The sequence below is a fragment of the Lactuca sativa genome, chromosome 1, assembly GCF_002870075.4.
Source record: "Lactuca sativa cultivar Salinas chromosome 1, Lsat_Salinas_v11, whole genome shotgun sequence".
Taxonomy (NCBI): Eukaryota; Viridiplantae; Streptophyta; class Magnoliopsida; order Asterales; family Asteraceae; genus Lactuca; species Lactuca sativa.
In genome coordinates, this window is record NC_056623.2 from 164,177,217 (window position 1) to 164,198,443 (window position 21,227).

Sequence of the window (21,227 nt, forward strand, 5' to 3'; positions counted from 1 at the left end):
TCATAAAAATATGTTTAAATTATGAATATTTAGGGTCTTATATGTTAAAATATGATTTTTGGAGAAAATCCCGCGTTAAAATCACGAAAAACGGGCTCAAAACGCTAAAGATATTGAAAACCGGGTGAAAATTGTCAAAATTCGAAGTTTCTGGCCGAAGTCGCAAGGTCTTGGCTCTTAAGGAGGTGAGAACCGAAAGTGGGGAAGGGACTGAGAGGAGGGAAAGAGGAACCAAGAGCGCGAGTAGAAGAACAGAAGGCGAGGCTCGGTCTCGGCTATGTAGGCTCGCTCCTTGGACAGAAGCTCCAGTCTCGAACCGAAAGTCAGGTCTCGGTTCGGATGATCAGGGGACCGAAATAGACAGAGGGCTCGGTCCATTTCGGTTGAGTGGGTCTCGGTTTCGCCTGCTGGGTCTCGGATGCTTCTTGGTTTCGGTTGCTAAGAGGTTTCGGCCTCTAAGAGGAGTTTCGGCTCCTTAAGGCTGTTTTTCACGTTTTTACCCTGTTTCAAGCCGTTTTTGACCCGGTTAAGGGTCGGGGTGGCCCGAATCACTATAAAAAGTTACGGGAACTTTTGAGAGAGATTTGGGAGACATTTGGGAGAGATTTAAAATAGAGAAAGATAGAGTGAATACGACTGAGAGAGGTTTCGTTTGTGATATTTTTGAGTGTCCGGCTTCGCAACGCAAGGTCTGTAAATCCCGTTAAGCCATGATTTAGTGTCGTACACACTCCCGATGAATGTGCAATGGTGTGTTATCGCTTTGGTTCAATGTTTAGCATTGTTAAGCTTACGAAAATTAAGCACACTAATTTTCCAAATGATGTTTTCTCATTAAAATAGCAGGTTGGTTAGTACTTACACAATGCAAACCCTAATATACAAGGGCTAATTGAGTCGTCTGGTTTGACTTGTTGACTTTGTTTGACTTTGACTTGGCCCGAAATAGACTATTGTCACAGGGGAGGAGAAGTGAAACAATCCAAGAAGGAAAACCCCAAACCTTCAGTCAAGTCCACTATCAAGCCTAAAAGCGAAAACGAAACAAAAGACAAAGAGAAGCTAATCAGTGAAGAACCTACTATTGATAACAGTGAAGATGAAGTGCCTGACGAACACGAGCTGTAAAGAAGAAAAGATCGTGAAGCTTAGATGGATGAGCACCAAGTAATCATTCGTAAGGTCGAAGAGAAAGAAAAAGTCGAACGCGAAGCTTAGGCAACACTAGAAAGCCAAAAGCACTTGTTTCCAGTATGAACCTTGAATCAAATTCTGAGTGAAGCTGTGGATATGCTGAGTCAGTATTGGTTGGAACCACTTTTGTCATTTGATCTTCTAAATACATAAGATTTGCAATTGGACCTTCCAATCACTCCGAAAGCCTTCAGGTTTTGCAGCTTTGAGAAAGTTGTGAATGTCCCAGCAACAGACACCGGTGCAGACCACTTACTTTTCTCATTCTACCTTAAGCATATGAAGCCAAAGTATGAGACTTGTAGTGCATGAAAAATTATGGTTGTGAAGGTCACCGATCCAATTGAAACCGATAGCTTTCCAAATGTGAAATTCAAGGTTGCTAGAGGTTCAACGAGTCAGTTGCATGAGTTTACTCTTGCCAATCTTCCATGCCTGACTCTATGATTAGATCATGTTGTACAACTTGTTGCTAAGGGATGGACATAAATATGAGCCCGTTGTTGCTCACCTTAAGCAAATGATAATTTCATACATTCATGAGGTTGGCCAGATGGATGTTGACATTGCTGCAGTGCTGCAAAGGAAGCCAAGTGTACTCCCTAAAGATAACCTTGATGGTTTTGACAAATTGAAACATGGGAAGATACCAAAGGATGGATGGTGTGTAGCTTTTCAATTGAAGGAGCAGATTGATGCATACTTTCACAAAGTTTGTTACTTGCTAGACTACAAACATTTATTCTCCACTTCGTGGATGGAGTATATCTTGGACTTCGTCAACAAGCACAAGGGTAACAAAAAAAGGTGACAAGAAGTGCTTTCGGATACGATTCAATGGTATATTCAAGTTCTCAAGGTTCTGTTGGGCATGATTCCGAAAGTATTTGAAGTGTAGAAGCAAACTCAGCAGTGAAGGACTCTTGCCTCAATTGACGCAAAGGGGGAGATTGTTGTGTATTTAATGTTGCGTCTTTTGGGCCTTTTACTTAGTGTTTTGTGTATCTGGGTTGGACATGTCCACCCATGATTAATGATTAGGGTTTTACTATTTATGGTGCATGCATGCATTGTGTATTCTTTAATCGTGTCATTATAAACCCTACACACCTCTACAGTAGAAGTTCTTTATCGAGCTCTTCTGAGGCTGTGATTTATAATCATTCGACACATTCTTGATTCATATTCTGTTTTTTATTGCTTTTACTTGTTTGAATCTAATTGATCATTAGAGTTTTCAAATCATCATTGAGATTATTCATCTTTTTTTTTAATCTTTTCTTTATTTGTTTGTTTCTTGTTATTGACTTGAGTGTATCCGATCAGTACAAACCTTTAATTGGTATCAGAGCAGGTTTTCTGATGCATTAAAGATTCAAAAGTTAATCTTTCTTCAGAAACTAAAAAAATTAGATGAAGAAGAAGAAGAAGAGAAAATTTCAGACATCTAAAACTAATATCTCTTTATCTGATCAAAAAATTTCAAAAGTAAGGTTAGAACTTTTGTTCTAAGATCTATTAAAGATACAGAAGTTCAAACCCTATTCAGAACCTCGAAAATCAGAAGGAGAATAAGAAGAAGAGCTCAATCAGGTAAGTTCTTCGACGTATATTCTTTCTTAAATAAATATTTTATAGAGTTAAACATAAAAAGAAAAAGGATGTCGGGTCACACAAAACCAAACAATATTTGGGAAGATTCATAGGAAATAATCTGATCCAAAATATTTTGAAGTTAGGAACGTTTCAACATCCAATTTCATTTGGGTACCCAATATATCTGGTTAATTTATGAGATATTATAGAGATGTTGAAATTTTCAAGCATATATATGTTGTTCTCTCTCATTCTAATGAAAGATTATGTCTATAATCCATTGTTTTCTGTGCTTAAAAGTTTTTAGCAAAATATTTGATCAGGAAGCAGAATTCTAAGATAAAGTAGGAAATATTTCGTATTTTGCCATGTCGTCTGAGTGTTGGTTCAAGCAGATTTAAACGAATTGCATGCTTGTTTTCAAGATGTGTTGTTGTTGAAATAATGAAACTTAGGTGTGGTACTGCTCAAAAAATTAGTCATTGCATCAAAAAAGCAAAAGACACATGAACCAATGGGAAAAGCATCATCCTCTGATATCCAAGTAATTCAAAGAATCAAATGTGATTAATCTTCGACATAGTTTCAATTCATATAGAGGTACTCAAGAGAAAAGCTATATTATCTCTTGAGCAAAATACATCAAATTTGCAAAAAGAGTGCAAGGGATCGAATTAGGATTGCAGTATTGTTACATTGGTATTTATAGGATTGTAATTTGTTATTAAGGAATATATCATAAAATTGCTCCAATACATGCTTCTTACTCTTGCTTCTTGGGAGACTAACCATCTCAAACCTGGTTATATCATTTGGTGCTTTCATCGATGCTACTATGCCTCCCCAGAAAGACTCCTCGTCTAACGACCCACCACCCCCCAACAACATGCAAACCCTCATCCAGTTAACCACCAACCTCATCATCCACATCACCTCTCAATCCACCACCATGTCCTTACAGTTGGAAGCGACTACCAAACTCACCACACTCCTACTAAATCATAAAACCAACCACAACCACCACCACCGCCACCCCTACCACCACCGCACACCCATCGCCCACCAAAAATCTCGCTTCCCCGGTTTGACGGAACCAACCCGTTAGATTGAATCCTCCAAGAAGATAACTATTTCACATATTATTCCATTCCCCACACATAGCATGTCGCCCTAGCCATGTTCTACTTCACAGGAGATGCCCTCAGCTGGTACAAGCACCTGTCCAGCAACAATCTTCATGGTACCTGGACAGATTTCACTCGAGCCCTGGAAACCCATTTCTATACCTCTACCTATGAAAACCATCAAGCTACACTTTTTAAACTCCGCCAATCCACCACCGTATCAGCCTCCAAATTAGAATTCGAAAAGATTAGCAACTATGTTGAAGGCCTCTCTCCCGAAGCTCTCTGCAACTGTTTCATCTCGGGCATGCGATTCGATATCCAGTCCGAGGTCGCCATTCAAAACCCCACCACACTCCATCAAACTTATGGCTTAGCTAAACTCATTTAGGATAAACTCACACCTAATCGACCCCATTACACACCATCCCCACGCAACTACAACCCTCACCCATCTCCCACACCAAACCCTCCCAAAACATCAACCACCCTCCTGTCACTGAACCGACCATCGCCGGTCTGTTGCCTCCGCCGAAACACCGTAATCCGCTCACATTCACTCGCCTATCACCTGATGCATTACAAAAAAGAAGAGCTGAATGTCTTTGCTTTCGATGCCCAGAAAAATTTCACCCGGGACACGTGTGCAACCCCCCACAATTCCTCCTGATTGCAGATAACGATGATACCCCTAACCCCGATACACACTCCACTGTCGATTCCCTCCTTGCCATCGACCCAAACCTGCCCAACAGCAAACCCAGCATTAACCCGAACATCGACCAATTACAACCTAAATTCCTGTGTCTCTCAGATGTTGCGTTCTACAAGTTACAATCACCTTGGGCCATTCATGTCACTGGTTACATCCAGGGTCAACCGGTAATTACCCTCGTGGATTGTGGAAGTACCCACAACATCATCCAATCCCGCATCGCTGCCCACTTTACCACTAACTCTACACCAATCACCCCATTCATAGTCATGGTTGGCAATGGGCAATTTATTGAGTGTAATAGCCTCCTTCCCAACACACCACTTGAACTTAATAAAAATACCTTCCAAGTGCCCCTCTTTATGTTACCTGTAACAAGAACAAATGTTATTTTAGGCCTTGCATGGCTTCGTTCACTTGGACCAATCCTGGAAGATTTTTCAATTCCCCAAATCTCATTTACTTTTAATGGGTCGCCTTGTGTCCTAAAAGGAGAATTATTGGCATCTTCAGCCTCACCAAGTTCCATCCATACGCTGATAAAAAAAAACTCGGTGGCCTCCCTACACAATGTGATTTATCACCATCAAACACCTACCACTAACCCACAGAGCCAACAACCCCATCCAGACCCCCATATTGAATCCTTTATCACAAAATACAAACCCTTATTTGATACACCTCATAGCCTACCACCATCTCGCCAACATGATCATCACATCCATCTTCTTCCCAACACTCAACCCATCAATGTAAAACCATACCGTTACCCACATTATCAAAAGGAGATTATGACCTCGCTAATAACCGAAATGCTCACAAATGGAATTATCCAACCAAGCCATAGCCCATACTCTTCCCAAGTGCTTCTCGTCTAAAAGAAGGATGGCACTTGGCACTTTTTCATTGACTACAGGGACCTCAATGCAGCTACAGTTCGCAACCGTTTTCTGATACCCAATTTTAACGAGCTACTTGATGAACTCCATGGTGCCACCATTTTCTCTAAGATTGATCTTTGTGACGCCTACCACCAAATTCGAGTCTCGCTAGCCGATATTCATAAATAAGCGTTTCATACTATAGATGGACATTACGAATTCAAAGTAATGCCATTTGGCCTTACCAACGCCCCCTCGTCATTCCAGGCTGCCATGAACGATCTCTTCCGATCAGTGTTGCGCAAATTCGTTCTAGTTTTTTTTCGACGACATCCTCGTCTATAGCTCCACCATCCACAACCATTATGAACACCTACAGTTCGTTTTTCAGAAACTCCTGGACAACGATTATCACGCCAAGGCCTCAACGTGTCACTTCGCTGCTCCATCTATTCCATTCCTAGGGCACATTATATCCACCAAAGGTGTCGGTGCGGACCCAGAGAAGCTATCAGCGATACAAACCTGGCCCACATCCACCTCCTTCACTACCTTGCATGCCTTTTTGGGCCTTGCAGGCTATTACCGACGGTTTGTCAAAGCCAACGCCCAACTCGCAGCCCCATTAACAGGCCTCCTAAAAAACCTCACCTTTTCATGCAATGAAAACACCACCACTACCTTCGCTGCCATCAAAACCGAAATGACCCAACTAATTACCCTAGCACTTCCTAAAATCTCAGAACCCTTCGACATCACCACGGATGCCTCTGGAGTTGCAATCGGTGCTGTTCTATCCCAGCATGATAAACCTATCAGGGATGAGCATCGGAACCGGATACCCGTTTTTGGAACCGGAACCGCCTCGGAACTGCCGGTTTTTGGAACTGGAACCGTCTTAAGCGGTTCTGGTTTTGGTTCCTAAAGTTATGGAACTTCCTTAAGCGGTTTCGGTTCCGGTTCTCGTTTTTTCAGAACCGCTACCTTTTGGGTACCCGCCGGAACCGGTTATATATATATATATATATATATATATATATATATATATATATATATATATATATAAATGTGTGTTACTTAGACAGGTTTAGAATATATTGTTCTGATTCTGTCTGTCTTTGGTCCGAATTGATTTGATTTGGATCGAACTAAATTGCGGTTTGGTCGAAAAAAGTTAACAAAATTAATGCGACCGAGTTATCCGCTCCCGGAACCGAAACCGCTGGTTCCGGGACTGGTTCCAAACATTTAAGAACTGCCTAGAGCGGTTCCGGTTCCGGTTCCGGTTCTAACTTTCTAGGAACCTCCGGTTCCGGTTCTGGTTCCGATTCTCGCCAAATGAGGCGGGTACCCGCCTATGCTCATCCATAAAACCTATCGCATTTTCAGCTAGAAATTATGTGATAGAATGCAAGCAAACTCCAACTACATTAGAGAATTACACGCCATCACAGAACCAATCAAAAAGTGGTGACAATATCTCTTAGGTCGCAAATTTTGTGTCTACACCGACCACCATAGCCTCAAATACCCACTCACACAAACAATCTAAACACCCGAACAACACAAATGGCTCACGAAATTGTTAGGATATGATTTCGAACTACACTACAAGTCGGGTAAAGAAAACAAAGTAGCTGATGCCTTTAGTCGCACCAACACACCACAACTCATGGCTATCACGGGACCCACAACCACTTGGTTGAATGACCTGTGTTCCTATTACACAAACCACCCCGAGGGCAATAGTTTGATCGCCCAATTAGAGCATGATTCATCTTCACTTACAAATCATACACTTCACAGTGGATTGGTATATGTCCATAACCGAATCCTTATTCCTAACATTCCACATGTACGTTCTTTACTTTGCAGGAATTTCACAACTCCACACTAGGAGGCCATGCTGGAATACAAGCTACTCTTCGTCGCATATCATCTTCTTTTTATTAGCCACAACTCAAGCAAGAAGTTACGACATTCATCAACCAATTTTCCACGTGTCAAACCACCAAATACCCCACCCATAAACCTTACCGCCTACTCCAACCCCTTCCCATACCAAATAAACATTGTACCGATCTTACAATGGACTTCATTACTCATCTCCCACCCTCTAATGGCAAAACAACCATATGGGTCATTGTTGAACGACTCACAAATTTTTCCCATTTCGTAGCCCTCCCCCAACCACTTCACAGCTCACTCCTTAGCCACAGTCTTCCTGCGAAATATCTATCACCTCCATGGGTTACCCAACTCTATTACATCATATAGAGACCCAGTATTCTTAAGCCACTTCTGGACAAAACTGTTCAAACAATTACGAACAAAGCTTCGACATTCAAGTGCCTATCAGCCTCAAACGGATGGCGATTCCGAGGTCGTCAACCGTTACCTCGAGTCATACCTTCAAGCTTTCGTTCATGATGAACCCCCCTCCTAGAAGCGTTACTTATACTTAGCAAAATTTTGGTACAACACTCGCTTCCATTCATCTACCCACATGTAACACCCCGGATTCCCAGGTATTATTTATTCTTGTATTTTTGATGGTTTGTGAGGAGACTCGGCGAGTTTGAGCCCAAACTTGCCGAGTAGGATCGTGGTTGTGGGCACGGGTTCGCGTCTGGACTCGGCGAGTCCAAAAGTGGACTCGGCGAGTCCACGCTATTTAATGAAACGCTAATTCCCCGAGTTTGGAGTCTATTTAAGGGAACTTATAGCCTCCCATTGTGGCTACCAGTCCCTTGAGAGAACCCTAAGAGAGCTAAATCGCTTTGAGAGAGAAGAAGTCACTTTTGGATCTTTGTATCCTTTGTTTAGCAAGAAGAGGGTGACAAGAGCAAGGAGGAGGTGGATTCAAGCAGATCTAGAGTCCAGAGGCTTCATTTTGAGGTAATAGTTCGAATCTCCTTCAGTTTTAGGGTTGATCTTTAGAGTTAGGGTTTTCTAACCCCTTAGAGAGTGATTATGTGAAGCAAATGGTCCCTCTTCGAGTTTGTGCCTTGGATCTGGACTCAAAGAGGTCCAGAGACCTTAACCCTTGGAGCTTTTTGGGTTAGTATGGAGTTATTGGACTTAGGTTGTCATTTTTGGGACCAAATCTCCTTTTGATGCCTTGTTGTGGTTATACAAGCATCAAGTTTCAAACTTTAGGTGACATTCATGCTTAGGAAGGCCAGATCTATGGTTTGGGGAAACAGATCTGACCTCAATAGAGGTCAATAGAGACTCGGCAAATAGGATTTGGGTTTCACGTAAATTGTTCAGCGAGTAGACTCGTCGGGTTCGGGGATGACCCAGTGAGTCAGGGAGAGTCAAAGGGGGGCTGAGTCAAGCTGGAACTCGCCGAGTTGTTCTTGAGACTCGGCGAGTTGAGTCATGGTGGCCCCGCGATTCATGCCAGGTGGAACTCGTCGAGTTAGGGAAGTACTCGACGTGTCAAGAGAGGATCCGAGGGAGTCAGTGAACACGTATAGACTCGCCGAGTCGCTCTAGTGCACTCGCCGAGTCTGGTCAAAGTTGACCGTTGACCGTTGACCAGAGTTGATCAGTGTTGACTTGATAGGGTTAGTCAACCTTAGTTGTGAAAATGTTAATTAGAGATATATTGTATTATAGGAGGATTATAGCTCGGGGGATCGAGCACGAGTGATTTCAGGGATTTGCGAGTTATCGAGATACGCGAGGTGAGTCTTCTCACTATACTTTATCTTGAGTAGGTAATCAGAGTTATGTGACAGAGTATTTGAATGCTATATGTATGTTATGTGTTGTACCGCATTATTTCTATGTGATTTATGTTGTGCATGTTTATAAAGTTTGAACCGGAAGGTTCACAGAGATAGAACCAGAGGGTTCACAGAGTAGGGTCCACGGACCCACAGAGTTATAGCCTCAAGTGGATAATATGTGCTATGTGTGGTATTTTGGGGAACTCACTAAGCTTTGTGCTTACAGTGTTTGGTGTTATTTGTTTCAGGTAGTAGTGATGACCGTGGGAAGGCGCCGGCTTGATCAGTACACACACAAGGGATTTTTATGTTATGAGATCTTGGGATTTTTATATGACATAGATTGAGTTTCAAAAATTGATGTTTTTATGAATATTAAATGAATTATGTTTTTATAAAATGTGAAAAAATGTTTTGAAATTTACGGTGTTACAAGTTGGTATCAGAGCCTTGGTTTGAGGGATTCGAGTACACCTTCGGGCGTATTTGAACTCAAATTGAGGATTTGAGAAATATTTTCAAAAAGAGTAAAAGAGTTTTGGAAAAACGCAGAGCAGAGTTGTGTGTACGATCAGTCCGTGCCCGAACGGTGATTTCCCAAGATACCCTCATCTTATGTGTTATGATATTGATATGATGTATTCTCATGCTAGAGTAGGCTAGGTACTCCTATTAGGACTATAGTGGCCTGATTTGTGATGCCTTAGCCTAGGGAGAAGTGAGCTGCTATGAGATGCTTGAGAGTGAGTAAGTAGCAGCGAGGAGCTTATGAGAGATCTTTTAGAGAGTGGTTTATGCCTAATAGAGTATTTGGAACTTGGGATCCGAAGAGGAGGACTTGGGGTGTATTCTGATACGGTGCGGACAGTAGTATTGGGCCCGTACTACTGAAAGCACCGGGGCGGTGTACAGCCCAAATAAGAATCTTTGGAATGCCAAGGATCAAGGAGGAATGAGTTGTCGAGTGTGAGTATGCTCGAATGGATTCTAATTTATCGTATGTTGTATTTCAGAGGTAGATCATGGTAAGGACACGTCTTATGCCTGAGAGCAGTGGGGCCAGTGATGAGGAGATCCGCCGGATCATCCATGAGGAGGTGGCTGCGGCCATCAGGGCAGAGATACCAGAGATGTTCGGGTCTATTAAGACCACGTTGATTGAGACTTTCGACGAGCGTTATGCTGCTCTTTCTGAGGCTGCTGTTGCAGCGGCCACCGCAGCTATTGCTGCCGCAAGGCCACAGGGTGGTGATGCGTTGCTGTTCCGAGATTTCAGCAACACAAAACTGCCGGAGTTTGATGGGACCCAGGACCCGGTGGCGGCTATGTGATGGATTTCAGACATAGAGGGGTGTTTCTTCACTTGCTCATCTCCTGAGCATTTGAGAGTTCGGTTCGCGCTGAACCAGCTTCGCTTGGGAGCGAAGGACTGGTGGAAGTTTGTGACAGCGCACTTTACGCCTGCTGAGCTTGCGGCAGTGACTTGGGAGAGGTTCACTGCCATGTTCCGAGATGAGTACGTTCCCCAGGTGGAGAGGGAGCGTTTGGCCTAGGAGTTTCTGACCCTCAAGCAGGGTATTGAGTCTGTTACGGTGATTACCAGGATGTTCCACGAGAGGGCGATGTTCTGCCCTGAGCACGTGTCCACTGAGCAGGCACGTATGAGCCGATATTTTAGTATCTTGAGGAGAGACATTCGGTAGTTCGTGGAGAACTCCTCGTACCGGACACTTGCCGAACTTCAGGCAAATGCCCGGAAGGCGGAGTGTCCATAGTTGCAGGGATTAGCTCAGGGAGCACCTCAAGGATCTGCCCCTGCCGCCATCAGAGCTACCGAGAGTCGGCCAGTGAAGGCCGAGGCGCCAAGGGCACGAGGGAGAGCTTTTCAGTTGACCGCGGAGGAGGTCCGCACGGCGCCCGATGTCGTGGCTGGTATGTATTCTTTCGTGTATTTATTTTGATGTTGAGATATTATGCTTATATTATGTTATGCGTAGGTACTTTTCTTGTGAATTCTGTACCTGCCTTGGTGTTATTTGACTCGGGTGCGAGTCGGTCTTTTGTATCTTTGGCTTTTAGTCAGCATATCAGTTTTAGTCTCGAGGCGCTGAGTCGGCCTCTGAGAGTTTCCATAGCTGACGAGAGGGTGATATATGCCACGGAGGTGATCCGCGGGTGCGTATTCGAGATTTTCGGTGTTGAGTTCCCGATTGATTTGGTTCCTATTGCGATGGGTGATGTCTGTGTCATTGTGGGCATGGACTGGTTGAGCAGATTCGGTGCGGTTATCGCTGCGAGCGATAGCTGGTGACCATACGAGACCCTAGTGGGGGAGTTCTTACGGTGTACGACGAGGGTACACGTTCTGGGTCAGCGTTTTGTTCGGCCGCTAGGGTGAGGCAGTGTCTACAGCAGGGCTGTAAGGGTTTTGTGGCGTATGTGATGGATACGCGGGTTGACTCCAAGAGGCCGAGGTCAATTAAGGAGGTTCCGATAGTGTGTGAGTTCCCGGATGTATTTCCAGAGGAGTTGTCGGGTGTGACTCCCGTGATGCAAGTGGAGTCCAGTATCGATTTGGTTCCGTGGGGCGCGCCTATCGCCAAGGTGCCTTATCGCCTTGCACCTCCAGAGATGTAAGAGTTGTCCTCGCAGCTTCAGGAGCTGCTGGGAAAGGGGTTTATTCGGCCGAGCAGCTCACCGTGGGGAGCACCTATCCTTTTTGTCAAGAAGAAGGATGGTTCACACCGGATGTGCATTGATTACCGGGAGTTGAACAAGCTGACGGTCAAGAACCATTACCCGTTGCCGAGGATCGACGATTTGTTCGATCAGTTACAGGGAGCATCTTGGTTCTCCAAGATCAATTTGAGGTCTGGATATCATCAGGTGAGGGTGCAAGATGAGGACATCCAGAAGACAGCGTTCAGGACGCGTTGTGGGCATTACGAGTTTGTGGTGATGCCTTTCGGGCTCACCAATGCCCCGGCAGTGTTCATGGATCTCATGAACCGAATGTGCAGGCCGATGCTGGATCGGTCGGTGATTGTATTCATCGACAACATTTTGGTATATTCGAGATCTAGAGAGCAGCATGAGGAGCATTTGAGGGAGATCCTAGGAGTTCTGAGATCGGAGAGTCTTTATGCCAAATTCTCCAAGTGTGATTTCTGGTTGCGAGAGGTCTAGTTCCTAGGTCATCTCGTTAACCAGAAAGGGATATTGGTCGACCCGGCCAAAGTTGAGGCGGTGATGAGTTGGGAGGTGCCGAGGTCACCCTCCGAGATCAGGAGTTTCTTAGGGTTGGCAAGTTATTATCGGAGATTTATCAAGGATTTCTCTAAGATTGCAGTGCCACTCACCAGATTGACCCGGAAGGGTGTCGCTTTTTCATGGGGCCCCGAGCAACAGACCTCCTTTGAGACACTTTGCCAAAGGTTATGCGACGCCCCGGTGTTAGACCTCCCAGAGGGGATGGAGGACTTTGTGGTATACTGTGATGCGTCGATCTTGGGGTTGGGAGCGGTGCTGATGCAGAGAGGGCATGTGATAGCATACGCATCGAGGCAGCTAAAGCCACATGATACAAGGTATCCCACCCATGATCTAGAGTTGGTGGCAGTGGTGTTCGCCCTAAAAATTTGGCGTCACTATCTGTATGGGGTTCGATGTACGATATACACGGACCATAAGAGCCTGAAGTATTTGATGGATCAGCCCAACCTAAATATGCGGGAGAGGAGGTGGTTGGATGTGGTTAAGGATTATGATTGTGAGATCTTGTACCATCCGGGCAAGGCTAATGTGGTAGCCGACGCCCTGAGTCGAAGGGCGGAGAGCGCCCCGTTGCGAGATGTATGTTTGCGATTGACCGTGATGGCTCCAGTGTTGGACACCATTCGTGGAGCACAGGCTGAGGCAGTGAGATCGAAGAACCAGAAGAGAGAGCGAGTTGTTGGGTTGGTATCGTAGTTCGTTACCGATGGTCGGGGGCTTATGACATTTCTGGGGCGTATATGGGTACCGTTTGTGGGAGGAACGCGTACCATTTTGATGGAAGAGGCTCATCGGTCGAAATTCTCGATCCATCCTGGGGCCACTAAGATGTATTTGGACCTAAGGATGGAGTATTGGTGGCCCTGTATGAAGAGGGATGTTGCGTGGTTTGTTGAGAGGTGCTTAACCTGCCGTAGGGTTAAGGCCGAGCACCAGAGACCGCATGGTAAGTTGCAGCCGTTGGAGGTTCCCGAATGGAAGTGGGAACAGATTACCATGGATTTTATCACAAAATTGCCAAGGACTGCTAGGGGAGTTGATGCAATTTGGGTGATTGTGGACAGATTGACAAAGAGCGCCCACTTCCTTGCTATCAGTGAGAGCTCCTCCGCAGAGAAGTTAGCAGAGATGTACGTGAGGGAAGTACTATCTCGGCATGGGGTGCCGATCTCGATTGTTTCAGATCGGGATGTACGTTTCACTTCGAGATTCTGGAAGAAGTTTCACGAGGAGTTGGGTACTAGGTTGCATTTTAGTACCGCATATCACCCCCAGACAGACGGACAGCGTGAGTGGACGATTCAGACGCTCGAGGACATGCTCCGGGCATGTGTGTTATATTTCGGGGGGAGTTGGGATACGTATTTGCACTTGGCAGAGTTTTCCTACAACATCCATCATTCGAGAATTGGTATACCACCCTTTGAGCTGTTGTATGGGAGGAGGTGTCGGACCCCCATTTGCTAGGGAGAGGTCGGACAACGTGTGATGGGCAGTACAAAGATCGTGCTTCAGACGACAGAGCAGATCCAGCAGGTCAGATAGAGGTTGTTGACCGCTCAGAGTCGTCAGAAGAGTTATGCGGACAGACGCCGGTCCGAGTTTGAGTTTCAGGTTGGCGACTTTGTACTCCTGAAGGTCTCTCCTTGGAAAGGAGTGATTCGATTCAGGAAGAGGGGAAAGTTGCGGCCCCGATATATTGGTCCATTCCGGGTGGTCGCGAGGGTAGGCAGGGTAGCCTATCATTTGGAGTTGCCAGCGGAGTTGGGGCAGATTCACGACACTTTCCACGTGTCGCAATTGCGGAAGTGTATAGTCGATGAGTCGGCAATGGTACCATTAGAGGATATTCAGGTGGATGCGAGCCTAAATTATGCTGAGAGACCGGTGTTAATCAGAGATCGGAAAATCAAGGTTTTGAGGAACAAGGAGGTACCCTTGGTTTTGGCTCAGTGGCAGCATCGGAAAGGGTCCGAGATGACTTGGGAGCCGGAGCATGACATGCGTGAGCAACATCCGGAGTTATTTGCAGAGCGAGACTTCGAGGGAGAAGTCTAGTTCTAGTGGGGGAGAATTGTAATACCCCGGATTCCCAAGTATTATTTATTCTTGTATTTTTGGTGGTTTGTGAGGAGACTCGGCGAGTTGGAGCCCAAACTCGCCGAGTAGGATCGTGGTTGTGGGCACGGGTTCGCGTCTGGACTGGCGAGTCCACGTTGTTTAATGAAACCCTAATTCCCAAGGTTTGGAGCCTATTTAAGGGCACTTATAGCCTCCCATTGCGGCTACCAGTCCCTTGAGAGAACCCTAAGAGAGCTAAATCGCTTTGAGAGAGAAGAAGTCACTTTTGGATCTTTGTATCCTTTGTTTAGCAAGAAGAGGGTGACAAGAGCAAGGAGGAGGTGAGATTCAAGCAGATCCAGAGTCCAGAGGCTTCATTTTGAGGTAATAGTTCGAATCTCCTTCAGTTTTAGGGTTGGTCTTTAGAGTTAGGGTTTTCTAACCCCTTGGAGAGTGATTATGTGAAGCAAATGGTCCCTCTTCGAGTTTGTGCCTTGGATCTGGACTCAAAGAGGTCCAGAGACCATAACCCTTGGATCTTTTTGGGTTAGTATGGAGTTATTGGACTTAGGTTGTCATTTTTTAGACCAAATCTTCTTTTGATGCCTTGTTGTGGTTATACAAGCATCAAGTTTCGAACTTTACGTGACATTCATGCTTGGGAAGGCCAGATCTATGGTTTGGGGAAACAGATCTGACCTCAGGAGGTCAATAGAGTTCATGCATGGCATGAACTCGCCGAGTTGTTCTTGAGACTCGGTGAATAGGATTTGGGTTTCACGTAAATTGTTCAGCGAGTAGACTGGCCGAGTTGGGGGATGACCCAGTGAGTCAGGGAGAGTCAAAGGGGGGTTGAGTCAAGCCGGAACTCGCCGAGTTGTTCTTGAGACTCGGCGAGTTGAGTCGTGGTGGCCCCGCGATTCATGCCAGGTGGAACTCGTCGAGTTAGGGAAGTACTCGACGTGTCAAGAGAGGATCCGAGGGAGTTAGTGAACACGTATAGACTCGCCGAGTCGCTCTAGTGCACTCGCCGAGTCCGGTCAAAGTTGACCATTGACCGTTGACCAGTGTTGACTTGATAGGGTTAGTCAACCTTAGTTGTGAAAGTGTTAATTAGAGATATATTGTATTATAGGAGGATTATAGCTCGGGGGATCGAGCACGAGTGATTCAGGGATTTGCGAGTTATCGAGATACGCAAGGTGAGTCTTCTCACTATACTTTACCTTGAGTAGGTAATCAGAGTTATGTGACAGAGTATTTGAATGCTATATGTATGTTATGTGTTGTACCGCATTATTTCTATGTGATTTATGTTGTGCATGTTTATAGAGTTGGAACCGGAAGGTTCACAGAGATAGAACCAGAGGGTTCACGGAGTAGGGTCCACGGACCCACAGAGTTATAGCCTCGACTGGCTAATATGTGCTATGTGTGGTATTTTAGGGAACTCACTAAGCTTTGTGCTTACAGTGTTTGGTGTTATTTGTTTCGGGTACTAGTGATGACCATGGGAAGGCGTCGGCTTGATCGGTACACACACACGAAATTTTTATGTTATGAGATCTTGGGATTTTTATATGGCATGGATTGAGTTTCAAACATTGATGTTTTTATGAATATTAAATGAATTATATTTTTATAAAATGCGAAAAATTGTTTTGAAATTTACGGTGTTACACCACATGACTCCATTCAAAGCCACGTACGGACGTGATGCAACTACCATTCACGACTATACTTCAGGCTCCAACAGTACAGCATCCATTGATGCCTCTCTTCTAGAACATCAACGTCTCATCGAACTTCTTAAAATAGCCCTTTCACAAGCCTAGGACCGGATGACTAAACAAGCCAACAAGAAACAGATGGACAAACAATTTCAAGTGGGTGATCTGGTTTATCTCCGCCTCCGTAATTACCGACAACATTCAGTAGCAGCAAGAGAAAGTCAAAAGCTCTCTAAAAGGTTCTTCGGACCTTATAAGATCCTGGAACGAATCGGGCCAGTCGCATACATACTAGAACTTCCTCCCATGTCACGAGTCCACCTCGTCTTTCACGTATCTCTCCTAAAATAGAGCCATGATCAAAAAACAGCCACATAATTTCCAAGTGAATGGCTTTCCGATTTTACAAAAGACATTCCAGTTCCAGAGTGGGTCCTCCAACACCGACAAATAGAACCACAAATTAACCAAATGCTCATCTAATGGAAACACCAAGATCCATCTGAAGCAACCTAGGAAGATTCAAGAGAATTCAAACTACAGTTTCCAAATTTCATTACCGGACTTGAGGACAAGTCCAATTTCGAGGGAGGGAGTATTGATGCGATCCAGCCCAATCAGGAAGTCCAACCAACAATAGCCCAAGGAAACAATCCACCCAAGAGAATTACTAGAAGACCCAGTTGACTCCAAGACTAAAGATATGGTCAATCAGTGACCACTAGCGCCATTTCCCTTTTTAGTCTGCATGCATTTCTCCAGGATACAAGGAACTACCCATGTTCCCTGGAATAACTTGCACGTTTACATATTTGAGTAGAATTAGGATTGCAGTATTGTTGCATTGGTATTTATAGGACTGTAACTTGTTATTAAGGAATATATCAGAAAATTGCTCCATTACATGCTTCTTACTCTTGCTTCTTGGGAGACTAACCATCTCAAACCTAGTTATATCATGTTGCATCTATTTTGTAGGTCTCTTTTTGCATGTTGTGTCAGCTTTAGCAGTAAATTGGAAGTATGGTTTCTCTAGCTATATTTAGGTCAAAGAAAAGTACAAGCGCATGGGTTACTAGAACTCTAGAGCAAAAGTTGAAAGTCACTCTCAAGAGCTTCAAAGATTTGTCAAAGCTATCCAATGGAAGAAAACAGCAGTGGTAGTTTTTTCGAAACAGAAAAAGGACATATGGTTGTCTAGCTGATTTCATGAATAACTGGATGCATAGTTGAACTTCTTAGTATGTTGGTTTCTTTCACAAAGTCAAAGCTGCTAAGGAACAAAGTCAAAAATCCACAATAGTTTTGTGTGTTGTCATTATCAGAAGTAATCTCTATAGAGAAACATGGGCATTTCGGTCTTTATTGTTTTCAACGGATTCTCAATGAAGCAAAAGTTGGTTTGCAGGGGTATTTCTATCATTTTTCAAAAAAAAAGTATGGGAAATGTCATTCTCATTGGTTTTCAAAGTTTTTTTGTTGCATGATTCTATTAAAAAAAAGTCATTGAACATCAAAGCAAGAAGAAAGAATTTATCTTTAAATGAAGCAGTCAAATCCACATAATTTTTTAAAAAAAGAAAGGGGTTTTTTGTTATAGTAATCACAGTGACTTCAAGAGGCACCATTGGTTGTGACAACCCAAAGTTTATTCCGTTATATTAATCTGTATCCACTAACGGAATACGTCATTTTATAAAAAGTTCCGTAATTTGGGGTCGTCAAATAAATAAATAATTATTTATTTATTTATATTTCATGTGATTATTATCATAGCAAAATAATTATAACTCATAATTTTCATTTCCATTTAATGGAATAAAGTTATATTATATCAACCATTTAACCCGGGTAAAAAGTTTAAACCTCGTTAAGCTTTAGCATCGGGTAGTTGTATACCGGGTGCAACACCCGAAACTTATATAAGGAAGGTGGGACACTTCCTAGAACTCTTTTACCCCTCAAGTTCCACTCTCTCTCTCTCTCTACACTCTCTCTAGCTTAATTTCGACCCCAAAAACTGCAATTTCCGCCTCCAAAACGTAAGTCCTCTTGTCCTAACTTGTTCTAGACATCATTGAATTGTGTTTTAACCCAAAAAATCACTCATGAAAGCTGGAAAAAGGGAGTTTACGGCCTAAGAACCTCCTTAGGCCGTAAACACCTAAAATGGTGCCAAATGTCCCAATTTTCCTTCTTTTAAGCTTAGATACTAGTTGGGGAATTTACCTAGGAGTGTTTAAACCTCAAAACTATAATTTTTAGGGTATAAAAGAGGGTTTACGGCCAAACATGCTTAGGCCGTAAACACCCTTTAACCATGCAAAAATGTCCCAAAAACACTTCCAAATCATGTTTAGGCTTGAGATATGGCTTAGGGAATTTCCATTTCGATTTTGGGACAATTAAACATCATCATTTGAGGGGCAAACTAGAGTTTACGGCCCAAGCACATGCCTAGGCCGTAAAATCCCCCATATCATGTCAAATGAGAGCTTAAGTCCCCTAAATGGCCCTATACCTTCACTAGAAATTGTTGGGATTGAAACAAGGACTTGAAAATCAAAGATTGGAGGGTGCACACGAGCTCACGGCCTAAGCCATAGAGCTTATAGCCGTAAACTCCCAAGGAGTGGCCTTTGGGCCGTAAACTCCAAGGGAGTAAGCTCTTGGACCCTTAAACACCCCTATAGTCTTGTATAAATCCCTAGAACCACTTCTAAATGCACATGAGTCTTGAAAGCTATCAAAAACACTCCTCCCATGAGTTTACAGCCATAAACTCATAGGGGATGTGGCCTCCCAACCGTAAACTCACTTAGGGTGGATTTTAGGAGAGTAAACTCCAATGTGAGGTCATACACTCCTTCCATACAACTCATTAACCTTCTAGCACTCAACCATAAGACCTTAAATCAAATTAGGATGTCTGAATGTTTTAATAAGAGTATAAGTCACTAATTACTTGTAAAACATATATCTCGTATGTTATTAGGGTCATAGAGGGTGTACAAGTCCTTACTTGACACCAAACGCTCAACCAACACTTTTACACGATTTACTCGTTTCAGGTGAGTTCATACCCCTTAATGAACCTTTTCAACTGTTTTTACATGTTTTGGGCGGGGGGGGGGGGGGGATACAAGTCAAATGTACAATTTATGGAAATCAATCACATGTGATTTACAATTCATAGTACAAATCACATGTGATTTATCACTATGCTTTATAAAAGATTTCTACATTTTTAAAACTGCTTTGAGAACAAAACTGATTTCAATATCTAAATCCATTCTTTTGTTAAATTGTTATTAAATTATTTTCAAACTGTGTTTAAGTTACTTTTCTTATCTACATTAATATATTTATATAAGTAAGACTTGAAGGACTTAGGACCGATAGCTCGCCTTATTTCCTGTTCTTGCTTGATTTGGTCTTAGGGTATTTTTTATCCGTCCGACTGTCGTTGATTTCTTAGTTATATATCATGCATATTGGTGTTAGATATAAAAGTCTTCATCATATTCAATACCTTTGTTATACAAATGCCGAGAACCATACACACTAAGTTAACTATAATAGGTATAGTTAAGGCTACTACTACGACTCGTTACCCCTACTACTATACACGCTATAACCATTATTATTACACCATGATACATGTATAAGAGAACACTCTATGAACTATAAAAAAGACTACTACTACTACTCTATAATACAAGAGAAAACACTAATCCATAGTATAATACACTATCCATCTATGAGACACTCTACCGCGCTTACATCTTATGACCAGGGCTTTCCGGAAGGAAGGCGACACTACATGTATAGATCTATACGGGGCATACACTATTATATCCCGAATGTTAACTACAGTCCGAGCCGACCAGGCTCAGGGGTGGCACTACGTCACTACACTACGTATGACCGGGAAGGTCATCAGACTCTCTATTTCTCACACTATTGGTCACATAAAGGAATACACTTATATCCACATTAATACACTAAGACTAAAGTCTAAGCTAACATCCCGAAGTAAGTAAGTATCTATTACTAATGGATGTTTGCACCACTACTACTGACAACAGGCATAACTTTTCCTTATCCACACTACATACTGGAGATTTACTACTATACTTTTACATCTAAAGATTTTCAAGGATAAAACTTACACACAACTTAAAGGATTTCACTTACAATGTACTTTCTGGAAAATATAGGATTTTCTAGGTTTTTCTACTACTTATAAACATAAATTACAGCTTTTCACACTATAAGTTTTAAAACATTTTATACATCAACCACATTAAATTCTTATGAACTCACCAGCTTTATGTTGATACTCGTTTAGAAAATAACTTGTATCCTCAGGTCAAACATAGACAGGTATAGGTGCAGTATTTTGGAGAAGATGGAGCATACAAGATTCCATCTCTTATTTTTGTTTTAATTTTGGTGTCTATTGAAACTTTACAGAACACACTTGTATTTAAACTCACTATGTAAATGAAATGGTTGTTGTTTTCTTGCTTTTACTATTATGCAATTGTGATGATACTGTACATGACGTCCTCCACCCTGGAGCGTATTCCGCCGTTATCGGTTTTGGGGTGTGACATTGGTGTTTTAGAAAAAGGTCAAGAAAAGCATGGTCTTCATGTTTCATGTGGGATTTTAGAGTGAAAAAAGACAAGACTTGGCACAAGAAAAGAAACACAAGTGTTGTAAGACAAGGAGATAAATCTGAAAAGCAATGACAAAAAAGGAAGGATAGTGTTGCATGTGTATACAAGGAGATATATTTTCTTGCTTAGGTCTCTTTGTTATATGGGATTTTCTAATATATTTCCTAAGGGCACATATAAGAAGCATTAATTGAAGTATTAATTCTAAGAAATATTACAATAATTAAATGT